The sequence below is a fragment of the Chinchilla lanigera genome, unplaced genomic scaffold, assembly GCF_000276665.1.
Source record: "Chinchilla lanigera isolate Chin_1 unplaced genomic scaffold, ChiLan1.0 scaffold00070, whole genome shotgun sequence".
NCBI classification, from domain to species: Eukaryota; Metazoa; Chordata; class Mammalia; order Rodentia; family Chinchillidae; genus Chinchilla; species Chinchilla lanigera.
Window position 1 is genome coordinate 9,896,998 of NW_004955471.1, and position 20,628 is coordinate 9,917,625.

Below are 20,628 nucleotides of genomic sequence, written 5' to 3' on the forward strand. Positions count from 1 at the left end.
GCTCTGAATTTTGCTTGTTCTTATTTTTCTAGGGCCTTGAGATGCACCAATAGGCTGTTTATTTGGGCTTATTCTGTTTTGCTGATGTGGGCATTTACAGCTATAATTGTCCCTTGTGAAACTGCTTTCATTATGTTCCGTAATTTCTGGTATGTTGTAATCACATTATCATTTAATTCTAGAAACTATCTTATTTTTTTTAGCTTTTTCTGTGACCTATTGATTATTTAAGAATATGTGTTATAATTTTCATAACTTTGCAGAGTTTTGGTGGTTTATTTTGCTATTGATTTCTGGTTTCATTCCATAGTAAAGGTCCAGTTCTTTTGCATTTTCTTAGACGTGGTTTGTTATCTAATATGTGGTCTATTTGGGAGAAAGTGCCACAAGCTGCTGAAAAGACAAATGCTTATTTTGTTGTTAGGCTGAGGATTCTATAAATATATAAGTGTGTTTGTTCAAGAGTATGGTTCAACTCTGATATTTCTTTGTTAACTTTTTTGGTTTGATTGATCTGTCTGTTTGTGATATTGGGAGATTTAAGTCTCTCCCTGCACCTCTACTGATGTTTATCTGGTCTTTACATCTATTAGTGTTTGTATTATAAAGTTGGGTGCACTACGATTTCTTGCATACATTTATAATTGTTTTTTCTTTCTGTTGAATAGTTCCATTAACCAATGAGTAATGTCTTCTTTGCTTTTTTGGTCAGCTCTGTCTTAAAGTCCAATTTGTATGAAAGTAGGATAGCTACTTCTACTTGTTTGGGGGTTCTTGTTGCATGGAATATAATTTTCCATCCTTTGATTTTTAGTCTATGAATTTCTTTTTGTGTTAAATGTGTTTTCTGTATAAGCATAGCATTGGATTTTGTTTCTTGAGCAAGTCTGCTAATTGGTGTCTTTAGATTGGCAAATTGAGCCCATTTACATTGATAGTAATGATTCACAGATAATGACTCTTCCTGTCAGTGTATTGTTTTCCTGTTGCTGTTTTGATTTCTCTCCCACTTACTTGCTATCACTACCTGAAATATTCATTGTATTGGATCTTATAGCTTTGTTAGCCTCATTGTCTCCTTCTAGGGCATCTTTGAGGATTATGTAAAGTGCTGGCTTGGTGGTCATGAATTTCTGTAGGTTTTCAATGTCACAGAAATATTTCATTTATCCATCAATTTTAAAAGACAACTTTGCAGGATAACAGTCTGGACTTGGACCTTGTTTTCTTTTAAAGTGTGAAATACTGCATTCCAAGCTCTCTCTGGTTTTCAGGTTTGTGTTGAGACGTCTGTCATAATTCTGATGGGTTTTCCTTTGTAGGTGATCTGTTGCTTTTCTCTGGCAGCCTTAAAGGTTCTATTATTGTGTTGGATTTCTGGATTTTAATTGTTGTGGGGTGTAGAGAAGTTTTTAGTTTCTTTTTCTGTTCATGGCTATCTGCAGTTCTATATGCTACACTTAATTTGTGTGTTAAGTTCACTTACCATGTCTAGAAAGCTTTCTGCTATAATGTTTTATGCCCTTTGAGCTTCTACTTTGTATTAACCCCAATTACGCTTATACAAAAGCTTTTTGTGTCATCTAGCAGCTGTTGGATCCTTTTTTCAAGCTTGTTCATTGTTTTTAAGTTATCGCTCATTCACTGATCAGTGACCACAACCCTGAGCTCCCGATCTGACACTGTGTCTTCACATTGGAAGCTTCAGCTGCCTGTATCTTCAATCATATTTTTTTAATTTCCTGGATTTCTCCTTGGAATGTTTTTATAGATTTCCATTCTTCTCTGCACTGGGCATTCTTGTTTTTGCATCTCTTTCTTTAGCTCCACTAGAATTTTATTTGTATGTTCTCTAGACTTGCTGATCATTTGTTTCACTCGAGCCATTATCTCATTAGTTATATCTTCTTTAAACTCAGCAAGTGCCTTATTGAGCTGTTTTACCTCTCTTGATACCTCTGAGACTTTCGGCTGTGTGGCTTATGCTTTCCATCTCCTCAGCTCCCCTGACCTGGTTTGGAGGGAGTTGAGTGTATCAGCAGATATTTAGCTGCCTTGTCTTTTCATATTTCCATTTTGTGGGTGTGTTTGGTTTTTGTGCTGCGGTTTGGAGCTTCTTTGGATCAATTCTCCAGTCTTCAAGAGTGAGCCAAAGTATTACTTATGACCGCCCCCTCCAGATCATCCAGAGTCTGGAATACAGAAACATCAATGAAGAGCAACAACTATGTCACTTTGACTGCATCAGTAAGTTCAGTGACAACAGTGGTGTCAAATATCAACGGGATGCTGATAAACCCAAAGAACCACGCACAAACTGCCTTATCCAGAGCAAAGAGATCTACAGTTTTAGTGAAGACACTTAGGCGACCCGCGTGTTGGTTTCATCTTTCGGTTGTCACTTCTGTGGCCCTGTGTTGTGGAGAAGCCAGGAGCAGTGCTGGCTGAAATTTGGTCCTTTGGCCCCTGTCCCCTTGTCTTCCACCAGGATCTCATGGCCATAGGTTTGTAGCGGCAGCAGGGCCACGGGGTACAGGTGACCTCTGTGCTTCTGCCTCGGTGTGGGGTGCATGGGCTTGCGTTCCTTGGGTTCCTGCCTCCTGTATGGGTGGCATGATGCAGGGGGCTGGCATCGATGCTGGTGGCCAAGGGTTCCCTCGTGCCCCTTCTCCTCTGTGGGTCCCTTGGTGCCAGGGGCTGGCTGCAGCATCAGCAGGGATGCAGTGCGTAGTTCTGCCATCTTCCAGAGCACTTTTATCCACTAAAATACCACATCATCTTTAGAAAGGCCATAGCCTTTATGATACTTGACATTTAATAGTCAAAGAGCGGGTTTGGAGGTCTGAATGATTCAGTATAGACTTTCAAATGACAAGCTACGATTCTCAAACAAAGAATCAAGATTTTTCTAGTGGTCATGTAGCCTCGTGTGGTTAATTGCTCGAAGCATTATTCTTCATCCCTCACCTTATATGTAATCTCTTTTTCAGGAACAAGATGTTTGTGAATTTCTCTCAGGTCTCTTCAGTATTGGAATTTGTTGGCATCTCATCAAACATAAAATCAGAATCCATTCCTGTTAAGAAAAAAAAAATCCTGTTGGTCCACATGAGAAGAGAGAGATGGCGATTAGCCATGTGGTCTTGATTATGCCGGGTATTCTGCCATCACACAGCTTGATTGCCCATTACAGTTTTCAATGGAGTTATACAGTTCATTTCTTCTTCTAGGGACTTAGTAAACCAACTTCACCTGATTAAAAAGTCAGCAGCTAGGCTCAGAAAAACTTGTTTTTGTATCTTATTCAAGGTAGGCTAGAAAAAATACCTGGAACCATAATCAGTTGCTGAAATTCCCTGTAACTGCCTTGTTAAGATTCATGGCCATGTTGCTGCTATACATTTTACTAAATTTCCAGTGCAGGCCCCGTTGATCACAGTCATCAGAACTGACAATATGGCTTCTCTCCCATCACACGTAGTAATGGTTTCCAAAACAGTCTGCAGAGACGTTGTCCTTTTATGTCAATTTAAAAAAAGAGCCCAGAGAATCCTCTGGGCCTCAAGAGGAAACTGGAGCTTTTCTATGTTGTGATTTCAGTGAAAATCACTCTGAAAGCCCCAAAGCTTTCTGTTTTCACTTTTTAAAAATATCTCCATGTTGATGGTTCTTGCAAACTGCAAATTTTGGCTTGAGGAGAGGAATAGTTCGAAACCTCCCCTCACCCCTCTCCAACCCTCACGTGCTTCTTTTCAGAGACTTACTCTTTCAGGTCCCTTAGGTGTTCTTCTGAAAGAATTGGTCCAAGTGGAATCTTTGAAACTCCCCAGAGGTGCACGGTGCACGAGCTGACCTTTGCCGCTTGCTTGGAAATGAAGTCATGCCCCACTTCGCTGAGGCTGGACAGAATTAGCTCTGCTCACCCCAACAGGACGAGTTTTCACAACCAGCACACAAAGCTCCTTTGTTTGCCCAAAATAGCAGCCCTTGTGTGTCTGTGATTTATGCTGTAATGCGCATTAATACCTACACAATGCATTCATGCAGTTATCACCATAAAGACAGTAAATCATGCTTGTGTTGTCAGACTCCTTTATCGAGCAGGGAAGATTATAGCTGTTCTCTCACGTGTTCACAGGGACTCACTAATCCCTTGATCAAGTTCACCTAAGAGGCAATGACCAAATACCACGTGAGAGTAACTGTAAACAGGCAGAGATTGTGTCAATATTATTTGTCTTCCTCCTTCGAAGTAAAGAGAAAGCATAGGTGTTTGCACTGGACTGTTATAGAAACAGAATGAAAACAAAAAAAGTACCTGTGAATAGGTGAGAATTTCTAACAGGGAGTTTAAATGCCTTATGCCAGAAACGTGCTCTGTGACCTGTTTGTGAACATGTTTGTTTTTTTATTTATTTTTATTTTTATTTATTTTTTTATTTTTGAGACAGGCTCTTGCTGTGCAGTTCAGGCTGGCCTTGAACTCACTTTGTAGTCCAAGCTGGCCTCTAACTCACAAGGATCCTCCTGTCTCAACCTTCCGAGTGCTGGGTTACAGGAGTGCGCCATGATGCCCGGCTGTGAAAGTGTTTGTAATGTATTCCAAGAATATTATTTTTATCTTAATTTCCAGAGATGATTTAACAAATGCAAAACACAAAACAGGATTAATTTTTATAAAGAATATGACTCCCCAATCTTTGAGGTCAGCTAACTCAGTGAGAGACTTTTAAGTCAGCTTCAACGCTCATCAGTGAGAATTTGTTGTTGTCTCTTGATGAGACACAATGGAGGCTTCCCTCTTGATAATACTGGGATTAAAGATGGTTCCTGCTCATGATATCTGCACCTTGCTTTAGTCCTTATCTTAAGTGCCATTTTAAGAAGTCAGACATGTTCCTCCTTCCTAGCAAATGGCAATTTCATTCCCCAAATCTCTTTCTCAATCTAGCCTCACGGTATCTATGCCCACTGATTCCTTACATCCTCCAAAAGGAGAGCACAATAGTTTGGTCCACTTGGTGTTGAATTAGATAGAATATCACCCAGTCTCTACTTCCCACAGCACATGCACACGCACGCGCACGCGCACATCCACGCATGCGCACGTAGCTTCCAACGTTCCCGCTGTGGTGGGTGAGGGGAGTCTCTTATTCCATGCATGGGAGTATGTATATCTGTAACTGCAAATGAAGGATGCATCTGGGCTGTGGTAATCTTGGGTTAATGAATGTGATCAGCAGGAAGGAAGAAAAGAAAGAAGGGAGAACAGGATATTAGTTGTGGAGAAAGAAGCTTGTGTTATTACCTGTTTGTTTCTTTTTTGTAAGAATCCTTTTATTTCTGCCTTATCCTGAATAACTACTTTCAAGACAATGATATACAGTGTCGTTGCTACCATTATTCTCTTATCTCATTGTAGAAATATGTTTATTTTTTCATAAATATATATATTGGAATTGTTTGTTCCTTTGGACTGGTTTAGAAACCCTGTGATAAGTGAAGACAGAGTTGTTTGGGGGAAGCTTGTATTCTTTATATGTCTGAGCATGTGTGTGAGTGTATTTGTAAAGCTATGACAAAATGAGAATGGGCAAGCAGTGTTTTCATGTTATATCTTTGTTGTAGCTTGGGGGTTTGCAAGGAAAACAAAGTAATCCAGGGCACATTTTATAAGATTATTTATAATAGTCACCCAAAGAATCATATACAAAAAGAGAGTGCAGGAAATATGCCCACACAATAAAGACCAAAGAATCCAGCTGAGGGCCTGGATCCTACAGTAATGTCTTGCATGAGTCCAGCTGAAGATCTAGAGCCCATAACAATGCCTCCCATGAGTTCAACTGGAGGCCCAGAGCCCACAACAATATCTCATGCAGGCTGATTTCATGGATCTGTGCTGGGAAGGCCCAAAGGTCAGTGGTGGAATCTAGGAAGTCTGTGCCAGCAGGATGAAGTGTCTGTGCTAGCAGGCTGAGGGATCTGCACTGGAGCCAGAAAGAGATGCTCAAAGTAAGAACCAGAACTCTCCTGAAAAGTACCACAACCATCCTCAGCAGCAGCAAGGTTCTGAGCTCCTCTGATGGTGAAGACAGCAGAGTTCCCATCAGGAAAGCCAAAGCCGCAAGTTTCTCCAGGAGACTGAGCAGTGCACCATCTTCCCCTCCAGAGCCAGGAAGTAATGCTCAGAGCGAGGACCAGAGCTCCCCCTGCAAATGGTAGCCATTCTCAGCAGCAATGAGGTCCCAGTGAGAATAACCAAGTTGATCAGGAAAGTCAGCATAAGAAGGTCCTCCAGCAAAATAGCCCAAGAGAACAAGCAGCTCCATACAACTTCCCAACACCTTCCAAACAGCCTCCCAACAGTTTCCCTTGTTCTTCTCCAGTTCTGCCTCTTATGCTGCTGGCAACAACCCTCAGGTGGGCCTCCCACACCCAGTACCATGCTGGTCCAGTTCAGCTGGGGGTTACAACTTGACCACCAGTTGTCAATCCACCACAATCTCCATTCCTCCAGGGAGCAAAAGAGAAAGCTCATTTGTTTGCACTGGGCTTTATTTTTAAATTGAAGGGACAGAGAAGTTCTTGGAAGATATAAGGATTTTTAAAATGGGGTCTTAAATACCATGTCTCAGAGCCGCATCTCAGAGGTGTCTTGCTGGTGTCCTGCTAGGAAGCTGCAGGAGCTCTTCTTTCCCTCTGAGCAGAATCCAACTGACCTGAGCTGCAGCGTGGTGACTCACCCGGGGAGCATACCAGTATCACTCTCTTGGTAGTCACTGGTATTGCAGACTTAGGAACAGCATCTGCAAGAGCCACTGTACAGTGGCTCATTCCTGTGTAGGAGCAGAAAGAGTAGACCGGAAAAATAATACACTCCATGGTGCTTGTGTGAGAATCCGTAAGCCCAAGTACTCTTGAAGGCTGAGGTAGGACCACAGTGTTGAGCTCTGCCTGAGCAATTTAGTAATTTAGTCAAAATAAAAAATAAGGAAGGGCTGAGGACGTGGGTCAGTGAGAGGGACAGAGATTCACTTCCCAGTACTTTGCAAGACAAATGCTCAAAGTAGTGACAAGGAGACTGCTTGAGAGAAGATCCTATTAAGCCTGTTGAACTTCCTGTAGTTTTCTCCAAAATGTCGTTTATTCAGACTTACGTTTAAATTCAATTGACACACACAAAGTGAACATTTCTAGGATGAACCCAAGACATTTTGAGACATTAATGCATTATGTATTGTTAAATTCAGGATGAACACACCTGTCTCCTCAGATATTTATAATTTTTGTAGTGAAAACATTCAAAATTCTTTCTATTTTTTTTAGATACTCATCATGTTATTGTCAACTCTGGTGACCCTATTGTGAGAAGGAGCAGCAGAACATGTGACTCCTAAGTATCACCCAACTCCTGTGGACCCGCTGCTCCCCTTCCCTCTCCCCAGCCTCCTGCAGCCAGCCTTGAACTCGCAGCTTCTCCGAGTCACATCCACTTCCCGGGGAAGAAAAGCTGTCATTCTATTCTGCTTTTAAATGCAAAGGAACCTAGGTATTTTAAGACACAAGTGATTTAGGGAGACAGCAGGTGTGCTGTGACAGTGACTGACATGGGATATATAAAATATTTTTACATGGGTCTTTTGGAAGAATAATAGGTCAGGCGAGGCTAAGTCATTTTTTTCATTATTTCAAATGTCTCTTTTCAAGTTTCTATGAAAGACAATTTTTGTATTGTATGGACTTCCTTTAGTTGATATTTTGATAATACTGTGTGGGGGTCATACCACACACTATTCTCATGTGCACTTCCGTGCTGTGAGATGGTACAGTATGCAGCTATTTTGCTCCTGTACCCTGATGGCTCTTGGTGAGTATTCCTTGCAGTGTCGTATAATAGGAAAGCATCATGCCTCACTGAACAACACCCCATCCCTGTTTGAAAACCACAAATAATGCTGTTATCATCGTCTTTGTAGCTACATGGAGATCTGCATTTTGCTTACTCCTTCTTTCAGTAATTCTTTTTTTTATTAGTACATTTTTGCCATATGTAATGATCACATTCATCATGCGAAATTTGTACCTGTTCATAATATATATTAATTGATTTTTCCCTTTTCTTTTCCCTCCCTTCAACCCTCTTACCCTGCCCACTTACAAAAGCTTTTATCAATGTTTTCCTTCTATTCTTTTTAAATCCCTTTACCTTCATCTCTTCCCTTTCTCTTCTCCTTTACAATCCTTCCCATTTTTTTTTTTTTTTTTTGTACTGGGAATCAAACTCAGGACCTTGCATTAGCCAGGCAGGTGCTCGAGCCGCTGAGCTACATCCCCGGCACTCCCCTTCCCATTTGAACAAGTTCTTCCTATTCCCTAACATCTACCCTCTATTTTGCTCCTTATTTACCCTTTTAGTTTCTCACACAAGAGAAAAAATGTAATATTTGAACCTATAAGTCTGATTTATTTCACTCAAAATTATGGTCTTGTGATGCATCTATTTTTCCTAAAAATGACTCAAGTTTATCCTTTTGGCAAAGGAGTACTCCGCTGTATATAAGTACCACATTTTCTTTATCCATTCATCTGTTGATGGACATATGGGCTGCTTCCAAGATTTAATTATTATAAATTGTGCTGCTATAAACATAAGTATGGACATATCACTGTGATAAAATGCTTTAAATTTTTTGGAAGATACCTAAAAGAGGAATAGCTGGGTCAAATGGAACTTGTAGTTTTTATTTTTGAGGAATCACCATACTCATTTCCACAGTGGTTGTAATAATTTACACACTCACCAACAGTGGCAAAGGATTCCTATTTCCCCCACAGCTTCAGCAGTATTTGTTATTGGTTGATTTCTTGATGACAGCCATTCTTCCTGGAGTGAGATGGAATCTCAGAGTTTTAGTTTGCATTTCTTAATGACTACTGACACTAAACATCCTTAACAAATTTATTCACAATTCGTACTTCATCTGAGCAGTGTCTATTCAGTTTTGGATTGGGCCTTGAAATGTGGTGGGGGGGTTTGCTTTTTTTTGGGGTTCTTTAATCGATTCTAGATATAAGTTCTTCATCTGAAGACTAGTGAAAATTTTTTCCTATTCTGTGGGTTGTCTCTTCAACCCGTTGGTGTTTGTTTTTGTTTTTTTTTTTTCTGTGCAAATGCTTTTGTAATTTGATGTGATCCCAGGTGTTGATTCTTTGTCATGTGCAATTGGGGTTTTTTTCATGAAGCCTTTGTGCACACCTATGTCTTCAGGAATTCTACCTATTCTTCCAGCTAATTTAGTGTTCCTGTTTTAACATTTAGATCTTTGATCCATTTCAATTTTACTTTAGTGCAGGGTGAGAGAGGTCAGTCTTTAGTCTTTGCCATGTGAAAAGCCAGTTTTTCCAGCACCATTTATTAAAGAAGATATCGTTCTTCTAGTGAAGATGTTGGCCCCCTTGTCAAAGATCAGGTGGCTGGATATGTTTGTCGTGGTGCTTGTATCTGTTCCACTGGTCCTCAGGTCCGTTTTTTTTTTTTTTTTTTTTTTTTTTTTTTTTTTTTTGCCAGTACTATGCTGCTTTTATCACTGTAGTTTTATAGTAACAAGGCAGGAGTTGTGAGGCCTCCTGCTTTGCTCTTTTTTCCCAGATTTGCCTTTGCTATTCTAGGTCTCTTCTGGCTCCATATAAATTTAAGGATTGTTTTCTGTAGGTCTGTAAGGAATGCTATTGGTGTTTTGATTAAGATTGCATGAAATCTGTATCAAAGTTTTAGAAGCATGGCCAAGGGGCCGGAGGGCCATTGTAAGTTTGAGCCCATCCTGGACTACAGTGAGACCCCCACCCACCAAATTACACATGCGAACTGGAAACCCTCCATGGGAAATTCCAATGGGTGCGATCTAATCTTTAAGGGAGCACTTGGCCTGGCCTGATACACTATCTTTTTCTAAACAGACACCTGACAAACAGCTGTTATGGTCCCATCAGGAAACCCCTGTCATTGTTTTCGGCCACCTACCCTTGTCCCATCCACCAGGTGCTCCTGTGGCAGACATACAAGGTGAGCAGCAGATAAATTCAAAACACAACGGCCAGGGCCATGGGTTCCGTTCCCAGGCACTGCCATGGAAACTTTCTAAGAATATTGAGATTTGGCTGATGAAAAAAATTAAGTTGCTTCACACAAAAAATAGATTCATCATTAAGCATTTTATAAACTGAATCTTTGTTTCTGGCATAGTTCAGTCTACTGTTTTCTGAAAAGAACCCCGTGGCATTTTATGCAGCTCGGTATTCCTCCTAGTCCAGATGATTGAAGAATCATCTTCTGGAGGTGGAAAGAGGTGAGAAATAACCTACTATCTAGTGCCTACTTTTTTATTTTATTTGTTTTATTTTTTATTTTTATTTATTTATTTTTTTTGCTGTACCAGGGATCGAACTCATGACCTGTGCCTGCCAGGCAGGTGCTTATGCCACTGAGCTATATCCCCAGCCCCTACTGCCTACATTTTTAGGAATAAAAAATAAAGGTAATTATTTGTCCCATTTCTCTGACATAAGGCCAAGTTACGTGCTTATTCTTTCTACTCATTTCATACACAAATTGTCAATTAAGCAAAATATAGCTTCTTGAACACCTTAGAATTTTCAAAATCACTTTTAGAATTAGTAGTGTTTCAGCATTTTAAAAGAAATCTATGGATTATTATAAGAGCTTTGCTGAAGGATTTTGTCATGTCTCACCTGAATTATGAGAAAATACAGCACTTTGATTTTGCATGATATTTTCAGTGTTTTCTTAGAACCACTGGACTTTCTTTCTGAAGGTCATTAACTTTGTTAAGACTTATCTTTACTTAATTCAGCTTTGTGCCATTATGTTTGTATTCATTTAATTCAACCTCTGTAGCTTCTCCTCCCACTATACCTTGCCTTTTCCAAAGCGACTTGGTTATTAAGAATATTCTCAAGGCAAGAGATAAAGCCAGTGGGAGCCTGTAGCCAGAAGCATATTCAGACCCACTTCCCATCTGTGGGCTGACGAGAAATGCCATGTTCACACTTCTGAGGGTAAATTGGAGCCTGAGCAGCTAAATTGTTGAACACGTTAAACAGTCTTAAACATTAAAACTCCTTTCCAATTTAAAAAAATTATAATAAAATGTTGACTTTTAAGACCAAATAAATTGTATAAGATTTTCAGAACTTGAAGGTAAATATGATGGATAACTAAAAGGTAAGATGACTGGATGGTGTGGGCTAATATTTCACCTCCGTGGAAAACCAAGTTATGTGGGGCAAGGTGGTCTTCAGCAGAAGGGCCCACCCCTAATCGTCGGTGTGGGGGTCATGGCATCTCCATCCTGTGCAGTCTTCTTCTTCTTTCTTCAGTTCAACACCACAACTTGCTTCTTTCCTTGTAATGGACCCTGGCTGCACCGAAACTGCACTACACATTTCTAAGTCTACGTTGGAAAGTTTGAATACTTCACCATAACTGCATCCTATCCCAAGGTTTGTGTTGGTTTACTTGTGTGCTCTTTTTTGTTTTGTTTTGTTTTCATTTCAGGAACTAGCACAACCAGGGAACTTCTCATGTGACACATTTTTTCTCTATCTTCAAATTTGGCCTTCAGTAATTCATTAAAATTTTCCAAAATTTAGTACAATTAATAAGTACAACTTCCTTTCAGGACTTTTGCCACACAAGTCAGTATTCATATTATAATTTCCCTTGGAGTTCAGAGGTTTTTGTTTAGATATCAGAATATGTTGTTGTTCTTTTCCATCTCAGCTCTTTGATGTATTTAAGGAATATTTTAATTCTATAAATTACCTAGTTCTTTCCCTTAGTGATAGTGTGGGAGAGAAGCTATCTGCCACAGTCTATGTCAGTGAAGCTGAAAGTCATTTTTAACTACTGTATGTTTTGTATCATCGATGTTATCTGCAAAGCTACAAATTCTATTTGTATGAAATATTTTCTCCCTATTGCAAAAGAAACAGAAAACATGATTGCAACTAGTGTTAAATATATTATTAGCATAGGGGGTCACGTACAATGCAAAGGCTCAGTTGGATCATTTCTGAAAATTTGTGTTTTATAAGGTGGTGATGATTGGATTATCTATAAGTAAAAGAAGCATCTCATACAACTATGAACTTTTTCTTCTATAAGGGACTTGGAAACCATTATAAACAGTATTCACAGCTCAAGTTTTAGTTTGTAGCTCTGCCAAATTTAAACTTTTCTAAAAAGAGAGCCAAAAAGAGAAAGAGTCAATTATCCACTGTGCTGCTGTAGGAAGTCTGGCTATTTTAAGCACGTCCTTTGGTAGGGAACTGCGCTCTCTTAGCTTCTTCCAAACAACTTCGGTTTTAGAACGCTACAGTCCATTAAGTACTTTGAAATGTTATCCAGTTGAAAAGAAGCTGCTCTCGCAATAATTTCTGGATAGATGAACAACCTAATTCCATTTTACCTGCTCCCTCCGTACACTTGCTCTTGAGAGCCCTAGTCTGAAACTCATTTCAAGTGAATATATGATACAAATTCCAGTTTAAAGAGAGCTCTCTTTTATGTGTCCGTAGGGATCCTTTTCCACCGGTCTGCAGGCAGTATAAAATTTGGTTCTCTCAACATGTCACTTTTAGTCTTGCAATTCTGTGATGACCTAACCCTGCTAAACATTTCAGAAAAAATATATGTCTGTGGGATTTTACCTTTAATGGTGCTGCAATAATGGCTCTAAAAAGCACAAATAATAAGGTTTTCATTCTCCCTAAAAAGGAGGTAACACCGTACATGTGCCTTGGCAAGTTTTTCTTTGTAATCTTGGATACAGCCTCACAGAGGGAAAGACAGAATCAAAATCTTAATTAACCTTTAGTTTGGGATTACAGTAAACTATCTCTTCATATTTTCTTCTTTTGAACCAATGGGCACAATGCCTGAGAAATCAAAATAGAAGCTGTATCTTGGATGACAGCGGGTGACCCCTTTATTTCTCCTTAGGGACTGGAACCAAATGACTGGAACCAACGGTGGCAGGTTTATGAGGAACAGTGATGAGAAAAGAGGCTGAGGTACTGAATCTCGTAACAGCCAGAGATTCGAAAGATTATTCACTAACGCATTGTGAAAGTACGTAGTTTATCGAGCTCATTCCAATATGCTCATATCTTCTCTAAAGACTGGAGTATTTCTAATAAGAATCAACTTTCAAAGCAAAGGTGAGAGGCAAACGCACACCAGCAGCTGAGATCCTCCCAGAGGTCCTCACCCCGCAGCAGCACAGCGGACAATATGAGCTGAACAGTGCGTTATTCTGCGGGTCACGTGAACCCTCCATACCACCCTGCCCTTTCTCAAAGCACATGAACACACGAGACTTTTGGGGGACATTTTATTTTATTTTATTTATTAATTTTTGAGTTTTTTTCCGGTACCAGAAATCAAACTCATGACCTCGCTCTTGCCAGGCAGGCGCTGTGCCACTGAGCTAAATCCCCAGCCCCCTTGGGGGACATTTTAGATCTAAACCATAGATGTATCTTCGGAGAGCTTTGTAAAAATATTTATTAGTATACAGAATCTATACATCTTTGAATCTTCTCAGTTATGATTCTCATTATAACTTATTCAGAAAAAATATATAGCCACTTTTATCTAAGTGTCTATGCAGAAATATAGTGATATAGATTTGTAAATAGATATATACCTATACACCTCAAAAAATTTTGGAATAGTTGAAGGCTGGGGACAACTGAAATAGCAGTGATTGGTTAGTTACAGAATGATAAAATGCAATATTCTATTATGTTGTGCTGCCCTGAAGCAGAAAATGCCATCGTTTATAGGTCTATGTATTTATGCAGCATATTGATTTCTTCAGAATGTTGGCTGAACATCCAAAAAGAAAATTTTTCAGTTTTCTTCTGTGTTATATTTTCTGTAATATAAACCAAAATAAGTTAAAGAAGGATGACTCCTTATAAATGCTGTGGACAAAAGCTCAACAACATGTAGATAAATAGGAAATAAGATTTTCAGTATTTCCTGTATGTTCTTCGTGACACAATCAGGAAGGAGAAGACTCAGATAGTCTCTTTATCTGCTTGTTTCCCATGCAAGCTATCACCTTTCACATATATCTTTTTAGTTTTGACATCTCAAAATAATTAAAGTATGTGGGGCATGATAGAGTTCACCCATTTTTTAACATATATATGTTTCACTTTTACATAAATTTTAACTCTAAACAGTCCTTCTTATAATTTTACTGATTCTTATAATTTTACTGATATAATATAACATCTTCCCCACTTAAGTCATATAAAATCCCCCATCCACTTTAGTCATTTATTTTGGATCATTTTCTACATTATTCTACACTGTGGATTTCACTTGCTATATCACTAAATTAACCTCAAATATAATATTGAACTTGACTGGGGAAAACACAGTGAATTTAAAAGACCGAGTACAGTGTTACCAAACTATTCAATCAGTGAACCTCTTATCTTAGACTCAAGTTCTATTAATCTGACCAAAAGAGACTGATGATGAAGGTCTAAAAGACAAATTTAAGACTAAAGACTAAATTCAGTCAATTTCCCAGAGTGTTGAAATGTAGTGGAACTCAAGATTTCTATCAGTTAATGAATGCTCCATCGGATCCCAAGTAAGAGGGAAAATTTGGATCTACTTCTACTTACTTAAAGAAAGACAGCCTTTAGCTGTGGGAATCTTGATCTACATATCTGTCATCTGTTTGAGCCTAGGCTCTGAATTTTGTTTTATGGCCTATTCAATAAATGTCAAGAAATAAGATAATTTTGTCTAATATATCCATATTTTCTAAAAATATTTTAATAAGAGCTTCTTAACATATATACTTTATTCTTCATAATAGTTGAGTTCTAGGGGCTGGGGATTTAGCTCAGCGGCAAAGCGCCTGCCTGGCAAGCGCAAGTTCGTGAGTTCAGTTCCCGGTACCGGAGAAAACCCAAAAAAAAACAAAACAAAACAAAACAAAACATAATAGTTGAGTTCTCCTGAATTTATCTCTGCATTCATTTGAATATTCAGGTGAGTATCTTTTGTAACTTCTGACTTATAATAGATGTTTTAATAACAAAATATGTACATAAAAGTCAGGTCATCATGCTAACACCCAATTAATATGTTCTAACATTGCTGGGTGTGGTGGCACACATCTGTCTTTCCAGCGCTCTGGGAAGTTGGCAGAAGAGGATCACAAATTTGAGAGCAGTCTGGGCAACTTAACTATTCAGTAATATCCTGACTCAAAATTAAAGAAACAAAAAAGCTGGGGATGTAACTCAGTGCGAGGCCTTGGCTTCAATCACCAGATACTTCAATCATCAGTTACATGGTAACTGATCTTTGAGAAAGTGTTCAGTGTGTGCATTACTATATTGAGAGTAACTACTCCTCGACTCATTATATAACTTAGTATATCATTAAATGCGCCATTTTGCTGGTAAAGGTGGTAATACTTGTTCTCTCACACAATGGCTAAAGGTCACTTGTGCAAACACATGAGCACAGAGCTAGGCCCTGGGGTGTGCACTTTGGTTGTCAGTTATCTAACAGCCCTGGAGTGAGATGCTCAGAAGCTCTAGTTTCTATTTTCTCCTCTGTGACCCAAGATACTCAACTCCTGACCAATATACTACCATTAATTTCTCTCAAAAAATCTTATAAACTGCATCAATGAGTTGTTTCATAGGAACTTTAAATTTTAAGCTAGCATTTCATGTTTGTGTTTCTTTTCCCCTCCAGAATGTAGGTTTTCATTTACAAATACCGAAAAAGGTAATCCCAAAATAGTCCATCTTTCACTCAGTGTAAATTTTCCCTTAATTGGTGAGACATGAACTGTACCAAGAGCCGGAAGTAGTGTCTATCTAGCTTTCCAGGATGGTGAAAGGTAAAGCAATCCAGTGACAACTATGAAACTATCTTCTTTCCCCCATTGCCTGTAAATACCAGTTAGAAATGTCCTGTGGGAAGAAAGAAAGGAAAGAAAGAAGGATGGAAGGAAGGCAGGCAATCTTTTATATCATTTATTATTTTCTAGTCAACATAGAAATCCATAGCAGGGCATATAAAAAAACCAACTTTAGCTCAATGTTGAATATAAATGTATAACAAAAGTTTTGCTGCTTTCTCATTGGTCAAACATTTGGGGCAAAGTGACTCGTGAATTAATGAAGGCTCTTTGTAGTTTTTCTCTCATCTGAGCATCAGTTTCATGGTAAGCAGTACTTGGTTTTACCCCTAGCACCAAGGACAGCAAAAGGGACTACTAGTGTTTGGGTATCTATTGCATTTAACATCATAATAAATCTAACCACATTCATCTTGACCAGTAACAATGAATCCAACGTGCTTATACAGTAAGTTCTTATGTAAAGATATTTATCTGAGTGAGTCCCTTAGTTTAAGTTGTATTTCTAGATGTATGTGTGTATTTATCATGAGCCCTGACTTTCCCTTGGATTTGGCATCATTCAGGGCAATCTGTTTTGTAGTAAATTACTTATTTATCCCAAACCACATTCAGAGAGCCTTTCTTCCTCACTAAACTTTAACTCACCACTGGGTAGCTAATGTCTCTTGTCTTCCAAGAAATAATCATGAACATGTTTTTTGGCAGCTGATTTTCTTTCTTTTAAATCATCTACCACAAAATCGCCTACTTCTTCCAATTAGCAGCCTGTGCTCCTTTTCAGGTGACCCTAGATGTTTCATTCTCTTCTCTACAAAGAGCCAGTGGTGAACCATAATATAGTCTACAATGTGTTAATCAGCATTTCGTATGCCTGTATTAAGCCTCCTAAGTTTTTCAGAAAAGATTCAAAAGAAAGATGATTTCCTTTCATGATTATTTCTGTCTTTTCTTGTGCTTGAAAATGACATTTGTAAGTTTCTTTTTTAAAAACTGAATCCATTTAGAATTATTAGCTTTATACTGATAAAGGCTGAGTATCTCCCATTACTTTATTATAAAGACACAAACCTTCATAGAAGGTAAATGCTCAGGAGACTGTCAAAGTTCCTTGTTCTGTTCAAGTGAAAACAGATACCTACAGGGCTTAAAGCACTGACTGCTCAGGTAGTTTAAGTACGAAGAGCAGAAGGTCAACAAGAGTGGTCTTATGACTTCTCATCCAGCGCTTTTGTTACTGTTTCTCTAGACAGATTGTTTGTTGCCCAGAACTGTTTATATTTCTGTATATACTGTATCACAAGGTAGTAATAATCATGATATCGCATCCCTGCACCTCTTAGAAGCATTATTTGCCATTACCTTTGAGATGAATATAAATCAGATTCCCAATTTTACTATTTTTAGTTACCTTTAAATATGTTTGTATATGTATATGTGTGTGTATATGTATATATGTGTATATATGTATATATTTGTATATGTATGTGTGTATATATGTATATATGTGTATATATGTATATATTTGTATATGTATGTGTGTATATATGTATATATATGTATGTATCTATAGGATACACATATATCTGCATGTATTTAATTTTTCCCTCTAAAGATTACTAAAAGAACCTAGTCTATGCAAAATCAAGCCATGTACTGCTCTGTAAAAATACAAGTAAACATTTTAACTAATCAAGGTATTGAAAAATTTTTTCTGGCAAAGATCTAACAATCAAACTTCTGAATACTCTTATTTAAGCATCTTTTTAAACATTAACTTATTTCATAAAATCCACTGTGCCTTGGCTGGATTTCCTGTTGCTGGGACAAATGCCAGACACATCCTGAGGGGAGGTTTATTCGGATCCCAGTGCTGAAGGATCAGCTGGTTTTAAGGCAGGATGGTGGTGGCAGACAAGCATGGCCGGACCAGGTTGCTCAAATCATGCATCCCGAAGAGAACAGTGGGGCAGACCTCAAGAGGAAAGGGCTGCAGGTGTGTTCCCAAGGCCGTGTCTCCGTGACCCACCCAGAGGGAAGCTTTATTAACCCCTTAGGAGGCTCACCAGACAAGTACTCTGACAGTGCAGCTTCCCTGATGCATACTGTGAAACCCGCCTTTTGGGACAAAGATTGCAGTGAAATATCAGGCTGATGATTTGGACTTTGTTTCTGTTACATGCTGTGGCTTCAGTTTCCACTCCCTAAAACACGAGGGCATTTCAGCATCTGCAGTGTCAACTCTATGTGTTCAAGATCTGGGAAAATCTAAACAGCCAGTAGATGAGGTCTAATATAAATCTCTTAGAGCATACAGGATAACCTGTGCTTGGTACAGTTTGAATAGTCTCCATTCCACACTGAAACAAGACGCATTACTATGCCATTTTGGAGAAGGAAAAAGGAAAAAAAAAAAAATGGAAGAAAATATTAAAATTTCACCTAACTTTGGCTGTTGCAAAATATGCTGAACCCTATTCATCCTACTCAGTCTAAGAGGAAAGGAGGCAAGAGCAAGGCTCACAGAGATGCGGAGCCTTAGAGAGGAGGAGGAGCGCGCGTGAGTGGGAGGGCGGTTGGGTTAGATGCAGCTGTGGAGCTGAAGCAGTGATTTCATCAGTTGTTAAATTCATGCGTGCCCAAGATCAGTAATTTAGAGAGGTGATTTCAATGTGCCTAGAAGCGGTTGATAACAATGAATCTGAAATCAGCTAAAGCCTGGACACCCCCGGTCAGAAGTTTCCTAGGTAACAAAACACTTAAGCTAGTTTTTCAGGAAGGGCTCCCAGAATGCACTCAGGGAGAGTTTAAAACACGTGTTTTAAGAATGTACACATGCAAAAGATGCCAGCTGGTTCAGTCAATGATCTTTTGAAATCACAGGTCCCAAATTCCCTGAAATAAAACATAACTCCTCTGGAAAAGAAGCGCTCCACCTCACCTGCCCACAAAAGGGTAACTTTTGCCCTTCCCCCATCAGGTCTCCAGACAGCAGTCGTCTCAGGCCCGTGGACTTTGCTCAGACAGACACGAGCTGCCTTCCATTCCCTTAATTCTAAACACTACCCTACGACCATTCCTCCTTCCACTGCCCTAAGAGAGGTGAAAAATAAAACAAGGAACACCCTAGAGCTCCGTGAGGCTCCAGGCAAGAGCGCATGCAAATCGGATCACCGCGGAGCCCTCCGCCCACACTGGAGCCCTTTCGCCCCAGCAGCCCAGCGCTGAACTTTCAGCTTTAACTGAAGGTTAGGCACTTTGCAATAAATACGTGGGTGGGTTTGGGGTTGCAGCTTGAGCACTCTGCCTCTATGAGGTTCGCCATCACTGTCCTAGCCCGGCCTTCAATCCCCTCCACCCAACTCCCGCCTCATTAAGGGCTCAGAAATATGTACTGCATTTCACTCATTCATTAAGAATGAATCCTGGGACAGGCGTGCACGCTGAGAGCCGCTGGCACGACTCAGCGCCCTGCAATCATTCCTGTCCATCCCAGCTGGAGATTCAGGAGAGGCACCTGGGTTGAGGTGCAGATCCTTTTAATTCCAAAGCCTGGGTGACGGGGCCGCCACTATGGTGTGCTGTGAGCTGTGTACAGGGCTTTGTGATCCTGTCACCCTGGCACCCTTTTCTGTCTGTGCTGTGTTCCACTGGCATGGATTCACCCAGAGTGCAGTGTCCCACGATCTACAGTAAAGGACCAGAGACTGGATTGCATCTGTCCATTCCACAGTAGCAGACCGAGGGGGGGCAAAGTTAATCGTTTTCCTCTATTCGCTCCTGGTGATTTTTTGGCTGCCTTTGTTATTAAACTCTTATTGGTTTCCCTGTCCATTAGGCAGCGAGCTCTTGGCTGGTGAAAAAAGAAATGAATATCCATATGACCTCATCTGTACACACGGGCAGACTGGCCTACACTCGCCTAATGGGGAGAGCATCCCAAGCTTACCACGTTTGGCTAATGCTGGAGTCTGTGCTGGAAAGACTGTACAGTATCTCTGTGAGACCAGTGAGGACACACATGAGGAGGAGCCTCCGGGATGACTGACCAATGTCTCCTCATGAATCAGTACTCTGACCTCTCCATGAACGGGCTTTGAGCATGGTAGAATGCAACTATTTATTTTGGTCTGCTTAAATAAACAGAAGATGAGTTAATCTTAATCTATTGATAATGAAAAAGATATTTCAGCATTGCCAAATTGTTGTCCTTGCAACTCCATACTTGTATTCATGCATTTTCATACATTTTTGTTCAACAATTATGAACCAAATTTAGGGACTGTGTTTTACACCTCACTGATATCTGCTGCAAAGCATAATGATAACGAATAGGTAAGTTAGGCAGAGATCGATAGGCAGGTAGAAAGAGGCCAAGCCTGAGACAGAGCTGGAACAGAGATGCGCGAAGCAGCCTGTGCCCCAGGGCTGAGCTGAGAGAAACTCTTCCCAAGCTGCAGACACCAGGCCAGGCCTGCAGCCTCCCCAGAGAGGGAAACAGCGGCTCAGAGGTGGGCTGTAACCCGCACCGTCCGCCAGGTGAGTCTGAACAACGCAACACGCCTAGAAACAACGCAAAGAGCACGCGGAGAGCGGACCAGAGCTCTCCGAGCCCCTCCAGCCTTTCCAGAAACGCCTTTGC

The 20,628-nt window shown here is 39.9% G+C and overlaps 1 long non-coding RNA gene across 1 annotated transcript in view; it reads left to right on the forward strand.

Moving 5' to 3' along the window:
* LOC102010990 overlaps window positions 1-20,134 on the forward strand; it is a 36,339-nt gene extending 16,205 nt beyond the window's left edge. The window contains exons 2-6 of the long non-coding RNA XR_263532.2: window positions 9,961-10,066; window positions 10,247-10,349; window positions 11,401-11,523; window positions 13,025-13,153; window positions 19,825-20,134. This is a non-coding gene — a long non-coding RNA (uncharacterized LOC102010990). The remainder of the gene's footprint in view (window positions 1-9,960; window positions 10,067-10,246; window positions 10,350-11,400; window positions 11,524-13,024; window positions 13,154-19,824) is intronic.
* The last annotated feature ends 494 nt before the right edge of the window (window positions 20,135-20,628 follow it).